Source organism: Elephas maximus, chromosome 4 (assembly GCF_024166365.1).
Source record: "Elephas maximus indicus isolate mEleMax1 chromosome 4, mEleMax1 primary haplotype, whole genome shotgun sequence".
Lineage (NCBI taxonomy): Eukaryota > Metazoa > Chordata > Mammalia > Proboscidea > Elephantidae > Elephas > Elephas maximus.
In genome coordinates, this window is record NC_064822.1 from 92,534,976 (window position 1) to 92,560,315 (window position 25,340).

Consider the following 25,340-nt stretch of genomic DNA (forward strand, 5'->3'; position numbering starts at 1 on the left):
GGTCACCGTGAGTTGGAATTGACTCAACAGCAATGGGTTGTTTGAATCAGATACAACATCAGAATCACTTAAAAGATTTCTTAGGAAAACCCTGTCTCCAGGTTGCCTCCAACCATAGTCACAAATCCAGGGAGAGGCTATTAGTTCCTTTAATTTTTCTTTTTCTTTCTTCCTAAAAAGCAAAGCATCTGCAGCTATGGCCTCAGCTCTGAACTGACTCTAACAGCTTAGAAGATCCTCAAAACCTGCCAAGGTGGGAAATAAACACATATCCAGTGCCTACTATTGGGCCAGGAATTCTAAATGAATAAACTCTAAAAGAGGACTTCTCAAATTTATATATGCATATTTATCACCCTCAGTCAATATGGGGTAGGTTTGACATTCTGTGCTTCTAATGAGCTCCCAGGTGATGTTCTTAGTACTGACCCACAGACCACACTTTGAGTAGCAAAGTGCAGTCTACTAGACACATTTCCTGCTGAACTGGCATTGTGTTTGAAATCCCCACGGTTACTAGCCCTTTGCAACACCATGTGCAAGAGCTGCTCTGCCGCTGATGCCATATTAAATCATGTTTAGAGACAAATTCCTTTCGTATTCAGGCACTGAGTGGGACTGGTGGAGCCATTAATGAGATATGTGCACTTTGACTAGAGGGAACAAGGTGATAGGCTAGCAAATTTGGCCCTCAGAGATAGCAAAGAGGTTACAGACACCTTACTGATGAAAGAAGGGTGAGGCGCACCAAAGACAAGCACTAATCATAATCATCGTAACAACTAACACTTTTTGAAGATTTGTTATGTGCCCAGGTAAATACTTTGCCTTTGCATGCATTAAATAGTGTACACTCCCAACAACTCTAGCAAGTACAGACTGTTGTTAGCTCCATTTTGATACTGAGGAAACTAATAAGAGAACTTAACTAACATTTCCAAGTTCACTTAGCCTATCTTTCATTACAGAATTGTCTTATTCACCAAATTATATTGCACCAATAAGTAGTGCTTCAGATAACAACCATGTTGTCTATTTTGCAACGTGGCCTAAGATGAGCTCTGACTAAAACTTTACTGTTCCATCCTGAATAGAAAATATTTAGGATGTTAAGATACAATTTTACCAAAGGAAAAAAAAACAAAAAAGCAAAAGTATTGCTTGTCTATTGAAGGTGAGCCACAGGTACAGAATATTGTTTTGCTCCAAGAATGGCTTCCATCCACTGACCTGAGTCTTAAGCCTACCCCTTTTCTGACTCGCTGGCTCATTTCTACCTAGAGCAGATGGGTGAGCTGTTTTTGCCCAAGGGCTAAGATACTTTTATCCCAAGGAAACATGTTGTGCTGGAATGGCATTTTATTTGTACTCAGAGAGGCCTGAGGCAGAGTGTCTTCTTCAGATGGCATGTGGCACTTCTCATTTTAAGTGAAAAAGATGTGATATGATGTTTATGTCCCAATCTGGCAAAGATCACTATAGAGATGAATGTGTTCCAGTCCCTGCTATTTCTACAAAGCACAGGTAGATATGTCCAAATCTTTGTTAAGAGCTTTCAGAAATCTTTCAAGAGAATGAAAGACCAATGGCAGCTTCAGAACCCTGGGGAAAAACAGTATGCTAACCTAGTACTAGTGGCCAGAAGTGTTTTCTAGAGGCATGTCCTGTCCCTTCAGCTACTCAACAAATATTTATCCAGGCTTGAGACTATGCAAGACACTGAATCTGTATCTGCATACTCCTTTACACACATATAATCACAGAGTCTAAATTTTTAACAATGCATGACATATTAAACACTGTTTGTAGTATTTTTTTTTAATAGAAAGGTTTATGCCTATTAAAATCCAGTTCTCCAAGAGGCTACAAGATAAAACCAGGCTTTTCCCATCTGTGTTACAAGGTTCTTCACAATTTGACCCTGGATTAGAACTTATCTCCAGATGTACCTATTAGCCTCTGCTATAGTAGTCCATCAGTACTGAACTATCTGTTGTTCCCCAAGTACTTCAACAGGCAAAGTTATATCTCTGTCCTTTTATGCAACCCATTCCCTCTGCTTGGATGTCTTTCTCCATAATTTCCTCCTATGCATCTGTATGAATGGAATAGTGTTCCCCCAAATATGTGTTAACTTGGGTAGGCCATAATTCCTGGTATTGTGTGGTTGTCCTCTATTTTGCGATCTGATGTAATTTTTCTATGTGTTGTAAATCCTAATCTCTGCCTGAGGTTATGTTAAAGAGGATTAGGGTGGGATGTAACACCCTTACTCAGGTCACAGCCCTGATCCAATGTAAGGGGAGTTTCCCTGGGGTATGGCCTGTATCACCTTTTATTTTACAAGAGATAAAAGCAGAGAGAAGCAAACAGAGAGATAGGGACCTCATACTACCACAAAAGAAGTGCTGAGAGTGGATCATGTTCTTTGAATCCAGGGTCCCAGCTCTGAGAAGTTCCTAGATCAGGAGAAGATTGATGACAAAGATCACCCCCCAGAACTGACAAAGAGAGAAAGTCTTCCCCTGGAACTGACACCCTGAATTGAGACTTCTAGCCTCCTAGACTGTGAGAGAGTAAATTCTGTTTGTTAAAGCCATCCATTTGCGGTATTTATGTTACAGCAGCACTATATAACTAAGACACTGTCCTTCAAAGCCTTGCTCAGATGTTACCTTCTCCAGGCCACCTGCTTCTTTTCTAGAATTAGTCATTCAATATTTACTGATGATGCTATACTTTATATAAGCTTTTATTTCACTTATCACACACTACACTGTAATTATCTGTTCACATGTCTGTCTCCTCTACAACCATGGGTAGCTTTTTTTTCTTTTCACTTTGTAGCTTCAATACCTAATATTCCATTGCTGTCCAGTTGATTACAACTCATAGCAGCCCTATAGGACAGAGTAGAACTGCCCCACAGGGTTTCCAAGGAGCAGCTGGAAGATTCAAACTGCTAACTTTTTTGTTAGCAGCCGTAACTCACTGTAGCTCTTAATCACTGTGCCACCAGGGCCCCATACCTAATGTATTTAAAAAAAAAAAGTTGCCGTCGAGTCCATTCTGACTCGTAACACCCCTACTGGACAGAGTAGAACTGCCCCATAGGGTTTCCAATGAGTGGTGACCTTTTGGTTGACAGTCGAGCTCTTTACCACTGCACCACCAGGGCCCCATGCCTAATATATATAAAAAAAAAACCAAACCCATTGCCATGAAGTCAATTCCAACTCATAGCGACCCTATAGGACAGAGTAGAACCGCCCCACTGAGTTTCCAAGGATGGCCTGGTGGATTTGAACTGCCAACCTTTCCGTTAGCATTTAACCACTACGCAACCAGGATTTCCAGGCCTAATATAGTGCTCGATAAATGCTTGTGAAAATTAAACTGAATTGAAGGATCTAGTGGAAACCGTATCTGAGCCTTTTGGAATTGGAAGAGATTTTAGCAATCAAATAGCCCAGTGTCTAATAATGTTGATAAGAAAGTCAAGACGTGGGGAGGTTTGGTGACTTAATAAAAATCACGTAGCTAGTTAGTGGCATAGTCAGAATTAGAATTCAGTTCTAGGCCATCTCTGTGCTGCCACAAGTAATTACTGAGCATGTAAATATATGCATTGCATTTTCATAAATTTAGTGTGTAATTAATATCTTTTTCATGTAAGTAATGATGGCCAATATTTTTCCCTCTAACAAGAAGATGGTAACATTGATTTTAGTTGTATCCTGAATAAACAGTGACAGAATAACATTATACACAATACCTCCCTCAGCTGAAACTGGCAAAACTCATAAATTCATGCATGTATTCATCATGAGCAATATTTTTCAGCTTTTACACATTGCTGTGTGGTGTCAATTCCATTTAAAATAAGGTGGCAGGGAAACTGCTCACATATTAAATCCTAAATTGTGGAAGTCTAAAGTAATGCCTGAAGTCCCTGGGTGGTGCAATTGGAAGTTCAAATCTACCCAGAGCACCTCTTAAGAAAGGCCTGGCAATATATGTCCAAAAAAACCAGCCACGGGAAATCCTATGGAGCACAATTCTACTTTGACACTACTCATGCAGTTGCCATGAGTCAGATCAACTTGACAGCAACTGGTTACTGGTAAAGTAAAGTCCCATTCATGCTCACTGACCTAGCAAAGGCAGAGCAGGAAGAGGTGGAAGATGCTAAGGGGTCAGAATCGGCAGTTTTCTCTTTTCCTAAAGACCCAGGCAAACAAAAGAAAATAAGGAAAGGAAAGGAGCTGGCAGCACACTTTCATAAGCAGAGGCAACATGGAACAATAATGTGGTACAGTAAGCTGGTAATCAATGGAAAATCAGAAAACTAGTTCCCAACCCTGGAATCTCAACTTATGTGCATAATGTGACTACCCAATGTTCAATTTTTCTCACATATAAAATAGGAAAGTTTGACAATGATAATTCCAAAATGTAGCAGAGTAAAGGTTTGTGCTAAGTGCTTTATGAATATTTTTTCATTTAGAAGTACAACAGCCCCTTGGAAGGTCATATTAATTGTCCCTACTTTACCCATACATATGCTAAGGACATTCTAGAGATAAGATTCAAGCCCAGGTTTGTCTAAGTCAAAAAGCCTACATCCTTAACCATAAAGCTATTAAAAAAAAAAAAAAAACCTGTCGCTGTGGAGTCTATTCCGAGTCGTAGCACCCTATACAACAGAGTAAAACTGCCCCACAAGGTTTCCAAGGAGCGCCTGGTGGATTTGAACTGCTGACCTTTTTTGGTTAGCAGGCATAGCTCTTAACCACTATGCCACCAGGGTTTCCTATAAAGCTATACTATCTCCAAAATTGTGTGATTTAATGAAACTCTGCAATTGACCTGGATATATATTGTTAGTGCACATAACAAAGGTATTCATTAGCATTCTTCTGGGCCAATAGTCACCTAACCTTCCATTCAGTACACCAGGCTTGTACAAATTACAACAGACAAGCATGCCAAGTACGACAGCAATATTTACAGGCCACAGCTCCAATGGACAGTGTCTGACTGGCTCAGAGACAGAGAAGTGAGCTCTCCATCTCTAGCAATCAGTCCTGGACTGTGCAAATGCAGTTTCCAAGTGTCCACTTTACCTTCTATAAATCCCAATTTCTTTTCAAAATTGAAGGCCATTTACACAGTATTATCATCACAAAATTCTAGGATGGATCACAACCGTCTGATCCTGCTGTGCATGCGGTCACCATGAGTCATGGATGGATTTAAGGACAGCTAACACCACTGCCATTACCAAGAGGGAAGGATAAGTACATACATATTTAATCAAATTCTGTCCTCACATACATAAGATGTGGCATTTGAACAGAGAAGTATACAGACAGAAGAGACATTAACAGTAATTGAGCCTAAGCTTTAGACTAAAGGGACAGGCTAAGACTGGCTTGAGCTTCAAATGTTTATACAATAACTGCTTTCTTCTTTTTAAAAAAATCTCCTTTGATCCATTTACTGATATACACGTTTATGTCATAGGTGCAAAAGGAAAGGCAAAGAAAGAGAGAAATTAAAAAAACAACCTGAATTGGGAGCTATGCCTTTTTTCTATTTTTGCCTAGATTTCTGGCTTCTGCGTGAGTTTAGTCAAGCCCTGTCTTCTCTTTGGACCTAATCTGCCTTTATGTAGTGAGAAGTTTGGACTAGATTATTTCTTAAACCTTTTTCATTTGCACCGAAAGTATGTGCTGTATTTACGTGCTAAATAAATGCACTGCTAAGTCTACAATTAATGAGGCTGTGCATGCACAGTGACTTATAGATTCATTCATCCAACAACTATTTCTTGAGAGCCTACTATGTTCCGGAAACTGTTCTACGTGATCCTAATCCATTAGAGAACACAGCAGACAGCTAATGCTTCACTTCATGTGGCTTTGACCTTTATTTTTGAGGGATGCATAGAAGTAAGAATCTATGTGAATTACTTTTGGAAATCAAAATATATCAAGGAAAGGAGAAGCCTCCAAAAGTATCTGAAACATTCTATTTCAGGAAACCTGGTTTTAGGCATAAAAGGAGCTCTGGTGATGCAGCGGTTAAAGCGCTTGGCTGCTAACTGAAAGGTCGGCAGTTCAAACCTGCCAGCTGCTCCTGGGGAGAAAGATGTGGCAGTTTGCTTCTGTAAAGATTAAAAAAATAAAATAAAATAAAACCATTGTCACTGAGTCAATTCTAACTCATAGTGATCCTATTAGGACAGAGTAGAATTGCTCCATACGGTTTCCAAGGAGTGGCTGGTGGATTCAAATTGCCGACCTTTGGGTTAAGCAGCCAAATGCTTAATCACTGCACCACCAGGGCTCCCCATAAAGATTATGGCGTTGGAAACCCTATGGGGCAGTTCTATTCTGTCCTATAGAGTTACTATGAGCCCGAATTGACTAGACAGCAATGGGTTTGGTTTTTGGAGGTGTTTTAGGCATACTGCTCTCCAAACCCTTATCAGTGCCAAGGTAAGAAAGTCATGCTATAAGGTTTATCTTCCCCAGGAACAAGACCTTGTTTTCCAATTTCCCTGTGTCAGTAGCATTTGAGCCAGTCTAACCTGAGCCCTGGTGGCTTCCTTGTGCACTGGCTGGTTCTGGGATCTTCGCTACCAGGCTCGCCTTAGGTCCTTCTATTGTTCAGTGCTATGGCTTCAGTTAAATATTTCTCTGAAATTTTAGCAGTTCTCCCTACCCTCTGGTACCACCATTTCTTATCACAAGAAGAGATCATTCACATCAGTCACTTGATATCACTTAGGAAGGGTACGTTTTATAGGAAAAAAAAAAATCCAATACCTTCTCCAAGGGATCTGCTTTTATTTGATTTACATGGATCAGTTATCAAGAAGAACAGCCAAGATCTTACTCAAACTTAGTGGTAGGCAATATCATGGTGCGAGGATGGCCAGGAGACTGCCACTTCCTGGTTGTGCAAGCTTGGGCAGGGCATTTGACCTCTGAGTCTCAGATTCTAGTGGAAAAATAATAGACAATTCAGTGTTGTTATGAGGATTAAAGGAGATAATACGCAAAACGTAAGTCCTGTTACCAAGCGTTACATAGATGGTACATCTACCATCAATTGTCAGAAAGGACTCTGAAAAATGAAAATTAATAGTTGCAAGTTATTTAAGAAATTGCATATGATGGAGATAAAGTCTACAGAATGAACTGATTGATTCATTAACTTTTAAAATTTATACCTAAGTACCTCTAAGTTCCAGCACAATAAATGCCAGCTACTTTCATTTCCTAACCTTCCCTAATATGTGTCCCAAGGTTCTATAATGAAATCAACTGTTTCTCCCAATGGACAATTATAATTTTCTGTCTTAGAAGCACTCATCTCATTTACCCATTCCCTCACCAATAAATGAACAAAAGCAATCCTAGTGAAGTTAGTTCTGAGAAATGAATGGGTTCAAGCCAAAAATTTACCACTTTGCTCTCTGTATGACTTCAGGAATGTCAATCTTTTTAGGCCCTTTTTTTTTTTTAAGCTGCAAAATGGTAACTTATAGATGTTTTACTAGTCTTTACAGGTTTGATGTAAAGATCAAAAGTCACTCCAGTTTTGTAAATTTGGGTCTTTTATAAATATAAGCGATATTATTAATATCTTGCATAATATATTTGATTATATTAAAATAAAGTAAAAATACCTTTAATTGTATATGTTCACAGTATATAAATCCATGTTTCTTTTCTCTTTTTATAAACAACCCCTTAGAGAAAAATTAAAATTTGGAAGCTGTGAAAAACCAGCCATTCTTTTTCTCATCTGATCCTGAAAAACCAGGAAATAGCACCATCGTGAGGCTACTAAGGTGATCACATCATTCGCTAAACATACTTGGCGGGAAGAAGGTGCCCTCCCATCCAAATAAGATGTGAATTAGCTTTTTTATTTTTTTGCACAGCGCATTATTAAAAACACATAATAATCCACCTCTTCCATTTAGCTTTTTCATATCCACCCTAGCACTTTGTATTTTCTGTTTTGCAAGGTACAGTTGATTCTTTTGTGAAAAATAACAAGCAATTCCTGTGTTGTCATGAGAGAGGAGAATATCAGCAGTGGAAAATTCTGAGAGCACGTCTCTTTAGAATATCCTAGGGTCTCCAGCCACTTTTCCAGACCAAATGGGTCTATTTCATTTTTCTGTTTTCTAATTAGAACGTAAGTGAATGTTGAGCCAGGTTAGAGGATGGAGAAGTTAAACACTTTCAAGGGTATATTCAATCTATAATTAATTAGTCCTTAAACATCCTTTGAAATATAATAAGAGGGAGAACAACATATTCATCACAAACTCTTTCCGAGAGTATCCTAAGTGTGGTTGAAAAGAATGCTCCTTTATTGCCGCTCTAGCAATAGAAGGGAGGGGATAGGGATAGAAGTCTGAATTTGGGGTGTCGGCAGGGCCATGCTTCCTACGAAGGCCCTAGGCAAAGATCCTTTCTTGTCTCAGCTTCTGGTAGCGTCAGGTGTTCCTTGGCTTGCAGCTGCATCTTCACAGGGCTTTTGTCCCCCTCTGTCTCTTCTTTTTTATAAGGGCATTACTCAAATTGGATTAGGACTTACCATACTCTGGTATGACTACATTAACATAACTGGTAATATCTTCAAAGATCCTATTTCCAAAAGAGGTCATGTTCACAAGTACCAAAGCTTAGGACTTCAACATATCTATTTGGGAGACCCAATTCAGTCCATAACACTATTATACTGGACTGTGCAAAATGGAATATTTTTATTACCTTAGGAAGTTCTAGTGGACAGTGCTAGTTTCAAATATAGTTATATTTATCATTTTAGATTATCAATAAAATGAAAACACAAATTTTGAAAGTCTTTAAACAGAGAACTTTGTGTCCTTAGAAGACACCTCGACGGCACTGGTTTGTTTTTTTTTTTTTAAGCACCTTCAAAGATGCCCTTTTAATTAACACTATAGTAGATGATAGGGCATGAGAAAAGGAGTTATTTCTGTCTTGTTAACTGCTTTTTCCTTAGTGTTTAAAAAAAAACCAAAAAAAAAAACAAACCCAGTGCTGTCAAGTCAATTCCGACTCATAGGGACCCTATAGGACAGAGTAGAACTGCCCCATAGTTTCCAGGGAGCATCTGGTGGATTTGAACTGCTGACCTTTTGGTTAGCAGCTGCAGCACTTAACCACTACACCACCAGGGTCTCCTCCTTAGTGTTTAGTGCTTAATAAATACTTGTTGAAAGATTGAACCTCAGGCTTGAAAATCAAGCTGTGTATCTGTTATGCTTTAAAAGTAAGAAGTTCTGTGATGAATGGACTAAACATACTAAGAGAGAGCAGATAGGAGATACAAGTATTTATTTATCAAACTTTACATTAATCCACTTAAAATAATTACTTTTCACATAGCTCATTATTCCACCGCTATGTTAATGCTAAAATTGAAGTTAGAAGGCCTGCCTCTAGAATACTGAGTAAGCTCTCCAAACTCCATTCTCCTTGACATTGTACCTCACCTTAAAAAAGACTACACAAGAAATTGCTATGCAAATTTGAAAGCAAATCAAATTTGAGTAGTTGGTATGATATTAATAATGACCATCCATTATTAGGGTGAGATTACTTTGATTTATTATTCTTACTTAGTGGACACTGTCATGATAATCAACTCCTTGGAATCTAGGACAGCCTCAAAGGTGCCAAATACATGTTTATTATTAATACTGATGCCTTTACATATCTACTAACCTTGCTGTAAAGATTAAATGTGTTTCTGCAAAGTCATATGCAAATCAAAATTTAAAAAACAAAATCTGTTTTAAATAAACTAGGATATTTGCTATGTAAAGGAGCCCTAACTCTTTAGCTATTGTTTTGTTTTCACATAGTGAAATCATTATGTAACTTCAAAACTCAGCCTTATGTTGTTTGTGTTGCAAATTCATGTTTTGGTTTGTTTTAATTTATTCTTAAGGCTGTATTAGGAGCCCTGGTGGTGCAGTGGTTAAGAGCTGCGGCTGCTAATCAAAAGTTTGGCAGTTCAAATCCACCAGCCACTCCTTGGAAATCCTATGGGCAGTTCTACTCTGTCCTATAGGGTCACTATGAGTCGGAATCTGTGAATAGTCTAAACATTTCACCTACTTCTTATTGTATAAGCTTCACCAGTTGGCATTTAAAGATCCTTCTGTAATAGAAGTATCTCTGATAGACTATTTTCTTGCTGGAGAAATGAAATATGCTTCTCAGTGATGAAGTAGATGCATGTTTCCTACTTTACTGAAAATAAAGGTATTTCATTACTTGACTGTTTGATTTTCAAAAATTATAGATTTTATTAGAAGTCCCGTGAATGTGCCTGGTGAAATATCACGGAGCGCCTAATATTTCTCTTGAGAATTCACTAATATAATATATTTGAGTTTCTCTGAATTTGAAGGGAACAGCTTGAAACTCTGTGCTATCAAAACCCAAAAGTAACATCATTTTGCCAGTAACCTACTCTTTCCAGCAGGAAATATAGAGCACAATAATTTAATTCATGCTGGAAAATGATCCTTTCCATTAGCACAGATTTGCTTTAAAATACAGAATAAAGTGTTGACTTAGAAGTAATCTCAGTCCTCATCTTACAAAAGATTCCTATTTAGGGTGCAAGCACTTCTAAAATATATATGAGAAATAGCTGTATTTCACCTAACCACATCAGTTTCAGACAGACACAGTTTGATGTGAATTACCTTAAAAGATCAGTAAAGTGGGCATGAGTGTGGAGAACAAAATTTGGAATATTTAAATATTTTTGACAAGCAAGGACTCTTAATAAGCAAGGACTCTGAAATAATACTGAAGTCCTTGAACAAAGTGATAAACTTAAAGCAGATGGCTAGCTGCCATGGGAATTTAAATGGCCTATGAAAAACATTATTTTTATTTCTATTTCCCTACATCCCTACTTTTTTTTTTTTTGAGGTTTTTACTTTATAGTGTTTTTCTGAAAACAGAACTTAAATAAACTTCTTCAAACCTTTCACCATTTATACATCTTTATATTCTATATTCTCAAATGCTGGTATTTCTAAATGAAATGCTCTCCTTCTGCCCTCACCCACATGCTTTTGCCATCTAACTAACTAATACTGTCTTTATTTATTTTATTTTATTTCAAATCTGAGTATTTTTAGGGTTTTCTCTAACACTAGGAATAAAAAAATCTGGTTTGTGAACATATATACAAACATACATATATATATATATATATACAGTACAAGAGTTTTCTCAGAAAATTGTCAAATGTCTTCATCTTCTGTAGTTAGTATATCAATCATCTAACTGAATGGCTATGTAGCAAAGACTCCCAAAGATTCATATGAGGCATCTTTTTCTTTAACCAAATGCTTCAAATGCATTTTCTGTAGCAATAAAGTAAATAGTTAATATTTGGGCTTTGTGTTTATACTTTTAGTAATTCATTGATTAGGTGAGAAAATACTGCAATTGTTATAGTTTTTCTCTCTTAACAGATCAATCTGCAACTTAGAAGAAGGATGTTGTTGTTGTTAGGTTCTGTCAAGTAGATTCCGACTCATAGTGACCCTACATATAATGGAACGAAACACTGCCTAGTCCTTTTCCATCCTCACAATCGTTGTTATGCTTGAGCCCATTGTGGCAGCCACTGTGTCAATCCATCTCATTGAGGGTCTTCCTCTTTTTCACTGACCCTCTATTTTACCAAACATGATGTCCTTCTCCAGGGACTGGTGTCTCCTGGTCTTCCTGATAAAATGTCCAAAGTAAATGAGACAAAGTCTTGCCATCTTTGCTTTTAAGGAGTATTCTGGCTGTACTTCTTCCATGATCGATTTGTTTGCTCTTCCAGCAGTCCACGGTATAGTCAATATTCTCAGATGACACCGTAATTTAAAGTCATCAGTTCTTCGGTCTTCCTCGTTCATTGTCCAGGTTTCCCATGCATGAGGCAACTGAAAACACCATGGCTTGGGTCAGGCACACCATAGTCCTTAAAGTGACTTATAAGAAGTATATATATATATATATGTATATATGTGTGTGTGTGTGTGTGTATGCATATGTTTTGACTAACAACTTCTTTCAGGCTTGGAACAGCTATTGTTGTTGTTGTTGTTAGGTGTCATTGAGTTGGTTCCTACTCATAGTGACGCTATGTACAACAAAATGAAACACTGTCTGGTCCTGGACTATCATTATAATTGCTGCTATGCTTGAGCCCATCATTGCAGCCACTGTGTCAATCCATCTTGTTGAGTGCCTTCCTCTCTTTCCCTGACCCTCTTCTTTACCAAGCAGTATGTCCTTTTCCAGTAACTGATACCTTCTGATAACATGGCAAAAGTACTTGAGACAAAGTCTCGCCATAATTGCTTCTAAGGAGCATTCTGGCTGTATTTCTTCCAAGATAGATTTGTTTGTTCTTCTGACATATTTAATATTCTTCACCAGCACCATAACTCAAAGGTATCAATTCTTTTTCCATCTTCCTTATTCATTGTCCATCTTTCACATGCATATAATGCAATTGAAAATATCATGGCTTGGGTCAGGTGCACTTTATCCTCAAAATGTCATCTTTGCTTTTAAATACTTTAAAGAGGTTTTATGCAGCACATTTGCCCAATGCAATATGTCATTTTATTTCTTAACTGCTGCTTCCATGGCTGTTGATTGTAGACCCAAGTAAAATGAAATCTTTGACAACTTCAGTCTTCCTCTGTTTATCATGATGCTGCTTATTGGTCCAGTTGTGAGGATTGTACTGTAGGTTGTAATCTTTAATCTTTCTCAGTAAGTGCTTCAAGTCCTCTTCACTTTCAGCAAGCAAGGTTGTGTCATCTGCATATTGCAGGTTGTTAATGAGCCTTCCTCTAATCCTGATGCCATGTTCTTCTTCATATAGTCCAGCTTCTCGGATCATTTGCTCAGCATACATACTGAATAAGTATGGTGAAACGATATGCCCTGATGGATGCCTTTCATGACTTTAAACCACGCAGTATTCCCTTGTTCTGTTTGAAAGACTGCCTCTTGACCTATGTGCAGGCTCCTCATGAGCACAATTAAGTGTTCTGGAATTCCCATTCTCCACAATGTTATTGATGTTTTGTTATGATCCACACAGTTGAATGCCTTTGCATAGTCAATAAAACATAGGTAAACATCTTTCTAGTATTCTCTGCTTTTTGCCAGGATCCATCTGACATCAGCAATGATATCCCCAGTTCCACATCCTCTTCTAAATCTGGCTTAAATTTTTCTCAGTTCCCTATTGACATACTGCTGCAACCACTTTTGAATTATCTTCAGCACAATTTTACTTGTGTGTGATATTAATGATATTATTTGACAATTTTCACAGTCTATTGGATCACCTTCCTTTGGAATGTGCGCAAATACGAATCTCTTTTAGTCAGTTGGCCAGGTAGTTGTCTTCCAAATTTCTTATCACAGACTATAGAACAACTATAGTGTCTAGGAAAATCTTCTAAAAAATGAATAATAGGTATCATGCTACATTTTACTCTTCTCCCAAAGTTCCATTGGTGAGATCATTGGAGTAGTACCTGCCTACAATATTGAAAAAAAAAGAACATGGTAGCAGCCCCAAGAAGACTGATTTTATACCAACTTTAACTCTTCTGCATATAAGTGATTCATTCATATGTACATAGTGTTTAAACTTGCTAAAAGATAAAGGCAGCTATTAGCTGTTGTTGTTGTTAGGTGCCATTGAGTCGGTTCCAACTCATAGTGACCCTATGTAAAACAGTGAAACACTGCCTCGCCCTGTGCCAATCCCCACAAATGTTGCTATATTTGAGCCATTTTGCAGCCACTGTGTCAATCCACCTGACTGAGGGTCTTCCTCTCTTTTGCTGATCCTGTATTTTACCAAGCATGATGTCCTTCTCCAAGGACTGGTCCCTCCTGATAATACGTCCAAAGTACATTAGCCGAAGTCTCGCCATCCTTGCTTCTGAGGAGCATTCTGGCTGTACTTCTTCCAAGACAGATTTGTTTGCTCTTCTGGCAGTCTATGGTATATTCAATATTCTTCACCAAAGCTGTAATTTAAAGGCATCAATTCTTCTTCTAAGCCATTAGTGCCCCCATTTTCACAAATGCGCTTTCAGATTTATCCTTATATTAATAATATTAAGATCTCCCAGAGTTTTAATTATACTTTCCAAACAAGGCAATAAATTTGTGACCATACTTAAAATTGTCATAAATAACTAAAGCTAAAGTGTGTTCCCCCAAATAAATGAATCAAGTAAATTGAATTGCAGTGGCCTTGATTTAGTAACGTGAAATTTTTTAATCATCTACTAATCAAAGAAATATTTTAGTCTTTGATGGGATATCCCTGGGTCCTATTTTATTTCCTTATTTTAATAAGACTATACATTTTTCATAAAATGTTATTTAAAATAGCATTATGATCAACAGATATTTATTAAATATTCCCTGAGAGCAAGACAAGCAAGACTCATTATTCAAACTTTACCAAACTCTCTGTTTTCTAGACTGATTTAGTTACAGATTCTTCGGCAAATGGCATTGCACAGAGTTGGGCTAATTGCTTTATGTTGTTCCCACCTTCCTAGGACCCAATCTGTTCCACATCCATAAGTAGTCCAAAATGACCTTAACCACTTGTCTTAGTTATCTAGTGCTGCTATAACGAAATACCATAAGTGGATGGCTTTAACAAAGAGAAATTTATTTTCTCAAAGTTTAGTAGGCTACAAGTAAAAATTCAGGGTGTCAACTACAGGGTAAGGATTTCTGTCTCTGTCAGCTCTGGAGGAAGGTCCTTCTCATCAATTTTCCCCTGGACTAGGAGCTTCTCAGCACAGGAACACTGGGTCCAAAGGAAATGCTCTGCTCCTGGTACCACTACCTTGGTGGTATGAGGTCCTCACTCTCTGTTCACTTCTTTCCCTTTTATCTCTTGTAAGATAAAAGGTGGTGCAGGCCACACCCCAGGGGAACTGCCTTTACATTGGATCAAGGATGCGACCTTAGTAAGGGTGTTACAATCCCACCCTGATCCTCTTTAACATAATCCAATCTCACTTCATTAACCACAGGCAGAGATTAGGATTTACAACATACAGGAAAATTACAATCACAGAATGGAGGACAACCACACAATACTGGGAATCATGGACTAGCCAAATTGATACACATATCTTTGGGGAACACAATTCAATCCATGACACCATTTTTCTCCCTCTCAAACACATGTAGGCAACATTATATCCTATGATATCATCCAGCTTTCTTTTATTTATTCATTCATCCATTTATTTATTAAATAATTATTAAATAACTATTGAGTGACACTGTACTAGGCTTAGAACATATTACTTGCTACCAAGTGTTTATATGATAAATAATTTTTCACTGATAAATTTTAGCAGCATAATAAATGCACTGTATTAGATTTCTGGCAGTAACAAAAACATCAAACAATATTTATTTCTCACTCACATTGCATGTTGGCATCTGTGAGTGGGCTGCTGTGACTCTTCTCTGTGTGTACTCTTCCAGACTGAGACTTAAACAGTCTTTATTTAGGACCTAACATTTCATGGCAGAGAAAAAAGAGCAGGAACTAATTACGTAGTGGCTTTTAACACTTCTGCTTCAACAGGATAAACTTCAAGACTACTCTAAGTGTTCTGGAATTCCCGTTCTTCGCAATGTTATCCATAATTTGTTATGATCCACACAGTCGAATGCACTTGCAGAGTCAATAAAACACAGGTAAACATCTTTCTGTTATTCTCCACTTTTGGCCAAGATTCATCTGACTTCAGTAATAATATCCTTCATTTCATGTCCTCTTCTGAATCCAACTTGAATTTATGGCAGTTCCCCGTGGATGTTAGGTTGCAACGACTTTTGAATGATCTTCAGCAAAATTTCCCTTGTCTGTGATATTAATGATACTGTTTGATAATTTCCACATTTTGTTGCATCACTTTTCTTTGCAATGGGCACAAATATGGATCTCTTCCAGTCGGTTAGTCAGGCAGCTATTCTCCAAATTTTTGGCAGGGATGAATGAGCACTTCAGTGCTGCATCCGTTTATTGAAACATCTCAGCTGGTATTCTGTCAATTCCTGGAGTCATGTTTTTCACCAATGCCTTCAGTGCAGGTTGGCCTTCTTCCTTCCATGCCATCAGTCCTTGATCATATGCTATCTCCTGAAATGGTTGAATGCCAACCAATTCTTTTTGGTGCAGTGGACCCTGCGTATTCCTTCCAAACTAATTGGTCTAAAAGGAAGGCATGATTTTTCTAGACGGAGAGCACATTAGGATAAGGAAAGGAATCTCCAAAATATGCATATTTCACTATAAACACTAGATGCTCCTGGCCATACTCTAAGAGGAGATATTTAGGCAAATAAGAGTTAAATAGTGCTGCTGGATACCTAAAAAGAATGTGAAGCAGAAATCTGTAGGATAATGCTCGTCTTTTTTTTTTATTCTTCAAATACTCTTTTTGTGAATGATACGAAAAAAAGGTAATTATATATTCAAAACACATTACCATTAAAATTTATTTAAAAAAATGCTAAATAGTTCTGTATAATGTTATAAAACTTTGGGAGTTGGCAGATAGAAACTCATCAGTAACTCTAGGATTTAGCAGGAAAGCTATCCTGGAGGTTAGGGAACAGAAAGATTCACAATTCAAATAAGATGGCCCAATTCACACAGTTTGTTACGCATTTTAAAGCCATGGGAAGCAAGGGAATAGATATGGTGTAGGTTAACAGATTCAGGGTAAAAAGTGAGGTGAAATGACCACCCTGCTTGAATCCTGGGGTAAAAAATACTCATATGTTCTGTGGTTCTATTTGCTACATCAGCCTACCCTACCGATAGCATGATTACAAGAAACAAAATTGAAGCTGAAAAAGAGGGCTTGGCACATGGAAGGTTCCTAAAATCAACACATGCTTGCTCCAGGAGAAAGGCTTGGGGCAAGTATATGTCTGGCAAATAGCCTACATTTCTAGGGCAGAGCATATATGGGATGGAATGAAACTAAATAGCTCAAGGATTCAAGAAGAAATTACAGTAAAGGTCATATTAAATGAGCAATAGTCAAAACAAATTAAGTTGATATTATCATAAGCCATGGCAAAATTTTGCTTTGTATAGTTCCAGTAAACATTGATGTGTGTGTATATAAAGTACATGGCACATAGAAGGTCCTGAAAGAATGTAAATTATTAATAAGTTGATATTTGCATTATTTATAATAATTTCTTTTAATGAAATTCCCTTTAACAATCAATCCCCAGTGGGGGAAAATATTCCTACAAATAAGTAAGTCGGGTTACAAGTCACAATTTTCTTTGAGGCTTTCTTTGTTTCTCAAATGGAAATACCTGAAAATTCATTGATCCAGACAAGTGTCTTCTCTAATGCAGGAATGTTGTTGAAGATTTAATGAATTAATCAATTATTAGTCCTTTAAACTATCTCCCAATGGATTCACTATCTGCCCTGAAATAACACAGTTGTAGAGGTCTGGCTGGAATGGTGGGAAGAATATATGTGCTTCTGGTATTCCAGGTTATAAAAAAAAAAAAAGGTTATAAGTGTAGTTAATCTTAGTTGGGAAACCCTGCTGGCATAGTGGTTAAGTGCTACAGCTGTTAACCAAGAGGTTGGCAGTTTGAATCCACCAGGCGCTCCTTGGAAACTCTATGGGGCAGTTCTACTCTGTCCTATAGGGTCACTATGAGTTGGAATCGACTCGACAGCAGTGGGTTCTGTTTTTTTGTAATCTTAGTTGAAATAATACTGTTGGTATTCATGGAAAGTAAGCTTTTGAATGCTGCCCTGAAAATCTACTTATTATTGATATCACTATTACAAAAAAAAAAAAAAAAAATTGACACCTTAACACGAGCTAATAGTAGGTTAGGGACTACTAGGTAGCCCACAGACAAATCCTGCCTACCACCTGGTTTTGTAAGTAAATTGTTGGAATACAGCCATGCTTTTTCCTTTGTGTATTGTCTATGACTGCTTTTACACTACATCAGCAGAGCTGAGTAGTTGCAACAGCGACCCTACGGCCCACAAAGCTTAAAATATTTACTATCTGGCCCATTACAGAAAATGTTTGTTAGCCTGTCTAATACTAAGAAGTCCCTGGGTGGTGCAAATTGAAGCTGCTAATGGAAAGGTTAGATGTTTGAGTCCACCCCGAAGCACCTCAGAAGAAGGCCTGGTGATCTACTTCTGAAAAATCAGTCACTGAAAACCCCATGGAACTTGGCTCCGTTCTGACTCACATGGGGTCACCATGAGTCAGAATCTACTTGACGGCAAATGGACTTTTCTTTTTGGTTTTATACTAATGGGAAACATAAAAAAAGAAAAGAAAAAATATATATATGACTACAGTAAAAAAAATTAATAGTGAAGTTATGAACAACCAAATTGGGAAACTGATATCCTTCCAAAAAAATGTTCATATTTCCAGAGCTCCTTGCCTAGGTCAGTGGCATTGAATATAAGCTGGTGGCAAAACTGCACAAGCTCTTTTTTTTTTCTTGCCCCAAATATTTGTAATAATTTCATATTCTACCTTAAGGAAATCATATACGACGGACTTGAACATGCCAGGGATGGGGAGGATGATGCAGAAGTGGAAAATATTTTGTGTGTTAAAGTCATCATGAGTTGGCATCTAGTTGACTGCAGCTATCTGTCTATCTAAGGAACACATGTAATATTTATATTAGATTGAGAAGTGTTTATGAACAGGTTAATCTGAATTGAAACATTTTGACCAATCATTTAGCATATTAATGATCTTAATCTGATTCAGCTAGCTAGGTTTGACTAATTAGCACACAAAAAAAACTATATATGGGAGACTTACACTTACACCCATGAAGGATTAACTCATAGAACTGTACACTTAAAATGAGTAAATTTTATCACATATAAATTATATTTCAATATTGTTGATTGCCAGTATGGTTGCTGTTTAAGGTAAATGATTAGTTGCAAGTAGTATAACAGGATGCATGGCCGTAGAGGTTCAGAACTACTGATTCAGTTTTTCTCCACTTCATAAAATATCCTGCCTCAAGAGCTGATTACAAGGCCTGCCAGTTCTACAGTGAGAATGTCATGTGCTTGGGAATAAGACATGCATGAAAGTGTTGAACAAGATACCAGAGGGCAGAGAGAAGATTTCCCAACCTACAAACATTTTATGATTGCTTCTGCCTCCTTGGGGCTGATCATGTTCATTTTCTGAGGAATGTGGTCAGAGATTTTCTTTCACCTGCAATGAACAGAACCATCTGGTAGTGAGTTTGCAGAAGTCGGGGGTCTAGAACCTTCACCAACATTGGAGAAGTACCTGTTATGGAATACTTATATTCGTGAGAAAAAAAATCTGGCACTCACCAAAAGCCCAATTAGTTTAGACTAGTTTGCTAAATAACTTTTCAGACACTCATAGACACTGAATTCTCTAAAATAAAAGAAAGGGCAAGGTTTAGATGGATTGTTGAGCAGCATATTAAAGGATGTTGCCCAAATGGGAACCATGCTTAAATATTTATATTAAATTTCTTAACTTACAATATATTTTAAAAATAAGTCACCTTATGAGTCTTCTGAACATATCACAAACAACTTTTTATTTTAGTTTTGAATTTTTTTTTTAATTTATAAAAAGGTAATAGAGTGTTTCTCAAACTTCTTTTGATAAAGAATCTGTTCTTTTTAAAAAATTTCCAAGCCATCATGGATTGCTAATTTTATAAAATGTAATGAAAATGAGTTACTAGAAAAGTGAAATTAAAGATAAAACAAAGACATATAAGCCCAATTTATTATTATTAGATGCCAGAGACATAAAATTTATCATAGTGCTATAAAAATTTTTTAAACTTATTCTTAATTTCTGTACATAAAAAAATGCATTGCTGTTGAGTTAATTCATACTTTTCTAGTCATAAACCAGTAACAAAAATGGTTCTGGATGGGCACCAGCCCCTAGACCACACTCTTGAGTTTATAAGTTAAAAAAGGGAGGAGGGGGCACTTTTCTTACCCATCTTTTATTACTGTTCAGCAGATTCAGATTGAACTCTCTTAGCTGTTTCTTCTGACATTTACCCTAAAAATGGAAATAACTACAGTAACTAAGACAGTGTGATATTGGAACAATGACAGAAAAGTACAACAATGAAACAGAATAGAGAGTTTAGAAATAGACCCATGAAAATATGGATCATTGATTTCTTGATAAGTGGCACTGCACAGTAGTGACCACAAAGATGGTCTTCAATAAATGTTGCTAGGACAATTGTTTATTTATATGGAAATAAAAAGTTTAAAAAATATTCTGTAAAATGCTATAGAAGAGTACCTTCCTGACATCAGGCTATATAGAAACTTCATAAATTGAACATATTATAAAGGAAATGACTAATAAATCTGAATGCATGAATTTAGTAGTTTTTGCCATTTTTTAAGTAAGAAAAAAAGCCACTGGGAAGATATTTATAAAACATCTAAACAACAAAGCGTTCATTTCAGAAATATAAGAATTTTTATAGAGCAAGAAGTAAAAGACAATAGAAAAACTGGCAAATGACTTGCATAAAAACTTCACAAATGAGAATATTCAGATGGCCAATAAACATATGAAAAGATGCTCAGCTTCATTAATTATCAGGGAAATGCAACCTAAAATACAATGAGATAAATGGGTAAAATTTAAAAACGAACAATACCAAGTGTTTACAAGAACATGAAATAAGGAAAACTCTTGTACACATCTTAAAGAAATGTACAACCATTTTGAAAATACTTTGTCCATACTTAAACCAGCAAACACACAGTCTTACAAGCCAGCAATTACGAATCTAGGAAAATACAGAAGTGTGTGCTTATATGCCCGGATTATATGTATTTTATATGATCTGACACGCGTGCACGCGCGCACACAGACACAAGAAGATTCATAGCAGCGTTGTTTACAGTCTCTGTCTCTTTGCTGAAATTCTCCATCTGCTCGGGCTTTTTGTTCATCTTTTCTACCACACATTAATCATAGTTATTTTAAAGTACCTGTCTGATAGCTCCAACATCTAAGTCATCTCTGTTTTACTAGAAGCTTTATCTCTGGATAATGAGTTATTTGTTGTTTTTCTCTTTTGAAGAGTCTCAAATTTTTGATTGAACAGTGAATATTACATATAAAAGAGCAGTAGACCGTGAGGCACATATTATTTGCACGTGGAAATGAGCATTCCTCTCCTTCTGTAGGGCTATCCTTGTGGGTGGTTGAGTCAATTTAGCTAGAAGTCGATTTGGAAATGGGTTTTGACTCATAGTTGTTCTTGTTATCTTTCGTGTACCACAGGCTTCAAATTCCCCTGGTGGAGGGCAGCCTTTACATTGTGCTAAGTGTTGGGCAACAGATACCAAAGGCTTCCCTCAGTGTTCCTGCATCACCTTCAATTTCAACAGTCCCTATAATCCTGTACCACAGAGGTGAATATCCCTCAGTGCTTTTGCACCTTCCAGCAGGAGACTTCAGTTGCTTGTTACTCCATGCTGAGCTCATAGTGGGAGGTGAGGGGGTGGGTTCCATGCTCCTGGTCCAGCCTTCAGTGCTAGGCAGGCCCTGCATGTCTACCCTGTAGGGGCAGGGCTTTGCATTGTTTCTGTTCTTTTCCTTGGATCCGTGGCAGGTCTAGCGTGAGGGAGAATTGCCTGCCTCTCCGCTGCAGGCTTCTGCTTTGAATTGGTGCAGGATCCTGAGCTCAAAAGTCTTCATCAGAGACAGAGGGGTTTTGTGTCTACTTTTCCAAAAGCAGTGTATCTTTGCTTATGTACCAGGGGCAAGAAAGTTTTCCTACCTTTCCACCAGAGGCAGGTTTTTTACTTCTCTCCCTCCCCCAAATCAATGGGTTTTTGCCTAGACCCCAGCATAGAAACATCTCCTTACCCTCCCTAGAGGGATAAGCCTTTAACTTCACATGACTGAAAAGAACAGGAAAGTATGCAGTGTTTTTGGTCTGTTCTAAAGCAGCAGCCAATATACCTGCACCTCTAAGGCCTGTCTCCAGGCTACCACCTGCCCCCAATATTTCTTACACGATGATATAACTGAATTAAGACATCTCCATCTCCAATACAATGAAAGGATAGCAATGAATGATTGGTTTGAAAATAACAAACTTTAAAAACTACTAAAAAAGCCATCTCAGGTGCAGGCTTACAAAAAACCTAAACCTTCTGCCCTCAAGTCAGTTCCAACTCATAGTGACCCTACAGAACAGAGTAGAACTGCCCCATAGGGTTTCCAAGGAATGCCTGGTAGATTCAAACTGCTAAACTTTTGGTCAAGCAGCCAAATTTTTTTATTTTATTTTTATTGTGCTTTAAGTGAAAGTTTACAAATCAAGTCAGTCTCTCATACAAAAATTTATATACATCTTGCTATATACTCCTAATTGCTCTTCCCCTAATGAGACAGCACTCTCCTTCCCTCCACTCTCTCTTTTCGTGTCCATTCCGCTAGTTTCTGACCCCCTCTGCCCTCTCCCCTCCAGATAGGAGATGCCAACATAGTCTCAAGTGTCTACTTCATCCAAGAAGTTCACTCTTCACCAGCATCTTTTTCTATCCCATTGTCCAGTCTAATCCCTGTCTGAAGAGTTGGTTTTGGGAATGGTTTCTGTCTTGGGCTAACAGAAGGTCTGGGGACCATGACCACTGGGGTCCTTCTAGTCTCAGTCAGACCATTAAGTCTGGTCTTTTTACAATGATTTGGGGTCTGCATCCCACTACTCTCCTGCTCCCTCAGGGGTTCTCCATTGTGTTCCCTGTCAAGGCAGTCATCGGTTGTAGCTGAACACCAACTAGTTCTTATGGTCTCAGGCTGATGTAGTCTCTGGTTTTGTGGCCCTTTCTGTCTGTTGGGCTCATAATTACCTTGTGTCCTTAGTGCTCTTCATTCTCCTTTGCTCCAGGTAGGTTGAGACCAATCGATGCATCTTAGATGGCTGCTTGCGAGCATTTAAGACCCCAGGCGCCACTCTCCGAAGTGGGATGCAAAATGTTTTCTTAAACACGATCCATCTATATGCTGCCTACAAGAGACACACCTTAGACTTAGAGACACAAACAAAAACTCAAAGGATGGAAAAAAGTATATCAAGCAAACAATAAGCAAAAAAGAAGAGGAGTAGCAATATTAATTTCTGACAAAATAGACTTTAGACTTAAATCCACCACAAAGGATAAAGAAGGACACTATATAATGATAAAAGGGACAATTGATCAGGAAGACATAACCATATTAAATATTTATGCACCCAATGACAGGGCTGCAAGATACATAAATCAAATTTTAACAGAATTGAAAAGTGAGATAGATACCTCCACAATTATAGTAGGAGACTTCAACACACCACTTTCAGAGAAGGACAGGACATCTAGTAAGAAGCTCAATAGAGACACGGAAGATCTAATTACAACAATCAACCAACTTGACCTCATTGACTTATACAGACCTCTCCACCCAACTGCTGCAAAGTATACTTTTTTTCCTAGCGCACATGGAACATTCTCTAGAATAGACCACATATTAGGTCATAAAACAAACCTTTGCAGAGTCCAAAACATCGAAATATTACAAAGCATCTTCTCAGACCACAAGGCAATAAAATAAGAGATCAATAACAGAAAAACTAGGGAAAAGAAATCAAATACTTGGAAAATGAACAATACCCTCCTGAAAAAAGACTGGGTTATAGAAGACATCAAGGAGGGAATAAGGAAATTCATAGAAAGCAACAAGAATGAAAATACTTCCTATCAAAACCTCTGGGACACAGCAAAAGCAGTGCTCAGAGGCCAATTTATATCGATAAATGCACACATACAAAAAGAAGAAAGAGCCAAAAGCAGAGAACTGTCCCTACAACTTGAACAAATAGAAAGTGTGCAACAAAAGAACCCATCAGGCACCAGAAGAAAACAAATAATAAAAATTAGAGCTGAACTAAATGAATCAGAGAACAGAAAAACAATTGAAAGAATTAACAAAGCCAAAAGCTGGTTCTTTGAAAAAATTAACAAAATTGATAAACCATTGGCTAGACTGACTAAAGAAATACAGGAAAGGAAACAAATAACCCGAATAAGAAACGAGAAGGACCACATCACAACAGAACCAAATGAAATTAAAAGAATCATTTCAGATTATTATGAAAAATTGTACTCTAACAAATTTGAAAACCTAGAAGAAATGGATGAATTTCTGGAAAAACACTACCTACCTAAACTAACACATTCAGAAGTAGAACAACTAAATAGACCCATAACAAAAAAAGAGATTGAAACGGTAATCAAAAAACTCCCAACAAAAAAAAGCCCTGGCCCGGACGGCTTCACTGCAGAGTTCTACCAAACTTTCAGAGAAGAGTTAACACCACTACTTCTGAAGGTATTCCAAAGCATAGAAAATGACGGAATACTACCCAACTCATTCTATGAAGCCACCATCTCCCTGATACCAAAACCAGGTAAAGACATTACAAAAAAAGAAAATTATAGACCTATATCCCTCATGAACATTGATGCAAAAATCCTCAACAAAATTCTAGCCAATAGAATCCAACAACACATCAAAAAAATAATTCACCATGATCAAGTGGGATTTATACCAGGTATGCAAGGCTGGTTTAATATCAGAAAAACCATTAATGTAATCCACCACATAAATAAAACAAAAGACAAAAACCACACGATCTTATCAATTGATGCAGAAAAGGCATTTGACAAAGTCCAACACCCATTTATGATAAAAACTCTTACCAAAATAGGAATTGAAGGAAAATTCCTCAACATAATAAAGGGCATCTATGCAAAGCCAACAGCCAATATCACTCTAAATGGAGAGAACCTGAAAGCATTTCCCTTGAGAACGGGAACCAGACAAGGATGCCCTTTATCACCGCTCTTATTCAACACCGTGTTGGAAGTCTTAGCCAGGGCAATTAGGCTAGACAAAGAAATAAAAGGTATCCGGATTGGCAAGGAAGAAGTAAAGTTATCACTATTTGCAGATGACATGATTATATACACAGAAAACCCTAAGGAATCCTCCAGAAAACTACTGAAACTAATAGAAGAGTTCGGCAGAGTCTCAGGTTATAAAATAAACATACAAAAATCACTTGGATTCCTCTACATCA

The 25,340-nt window shown here is 37.5% G+C and overlaps 1 long non-coding RNA gene and 1 pseudogene across 1 annotated transcript in view; one reads left to right on the top strand and one right to left on the bottom strand.

Moving 5' to 3' along the window:
- Positions 1 to 25,340, top strand: part of LOC126076290 (uncharacterized) — a 308,689-nt pseudogene that overhangs the window by 240,414 nt on the left and 42,935 nt on the right.
- The window catches only part of LOC126075305 (uncharacterized), a 32,240-nt gene continuing 13,744 nt past the window's right edge, over positions 6,845 to 25,340 (bottom strand). Inside the window, exons 2-4 of the long non-coding RNA XR_007517154.1 lie at positions 23,074 to 23,231; positions 20,180 to 20,245; positions 6,845 to 7,008 (exon numbers count right to left, since the gene is read on the bottom strand). This is a non-coding gene — a long non-coding RNA (uncharacterized LOC126075305). The remainder of the gene's footprint in view (positions 7,009 to 20,179; positions 20,246 to 23,073; positions 23,232 to 25,340) is intronic.